The following is a 532-nucleotide window of genomic DNA, read 5'->3' as shown; positions in this document are numbered from 1 at the left end:
ATGGCTAACAAGAAGCTAAATGTAGCAGATGGCTAACAAGAAGCTAAATGTAGCAGATGGCTATAAACTAACTGTTGCAGATGGCTAGCAAGAAACTAGCAGACGGCTAACAAGAAGCTAAATGTAGCAGATAGCTAAAAAGAAGCTAAATGTAGCAGATGGCTAACAAGAAGCTAAATGTAGCAGACAGCTAACAAGAAACTAAAAGTAGCAAATGGCTAACAAGAAGCTAAATGTAGCAGATGGCTAACAACAAGCTAAATGTATCATATGGCTAACAACAAGCTAAATGTAGCAGACGGCTAACAAGAAGCTAAATGTAGCAGATAGCGAACAACAAGATAAATGTAGCAGATGGCTAACAAGAAGCTAAATGTAGCAGATGGCTGTAAGCTAACTGTTGCAGATGTCTAACAAGAAGCTAAATGTAGCAGATGACTAACAAGATAAATGTAGCAGACAGTTAACAAGAAGCTAAATGTAGCAGATGACTAACAAGATAAATGTAGCAGACAGTTAACAAGAAGCTAAA

This window comes from Austrofundulus limnaeus, unplaced genomic scaffold (genome assembly GCF_001266775.1).
Source record: "Austrofundulus limnaeus strain Quisiro unplaced genomic scaffold, Austrofundulus_limnaeus-1.0 Scaffold436, whole genome shotgun sequence".
Classification (NCBI taxonomy): domain Eukaryota; kingdom Metazoa; phylum Chordata; class Actinopteri; order Cyprinodontiformes; family Rivulidae; genus Austrofundulus; species Austrofundulus limnaeus.
This window is presented reverse-complemented; position numbering follows the sequence as displayed.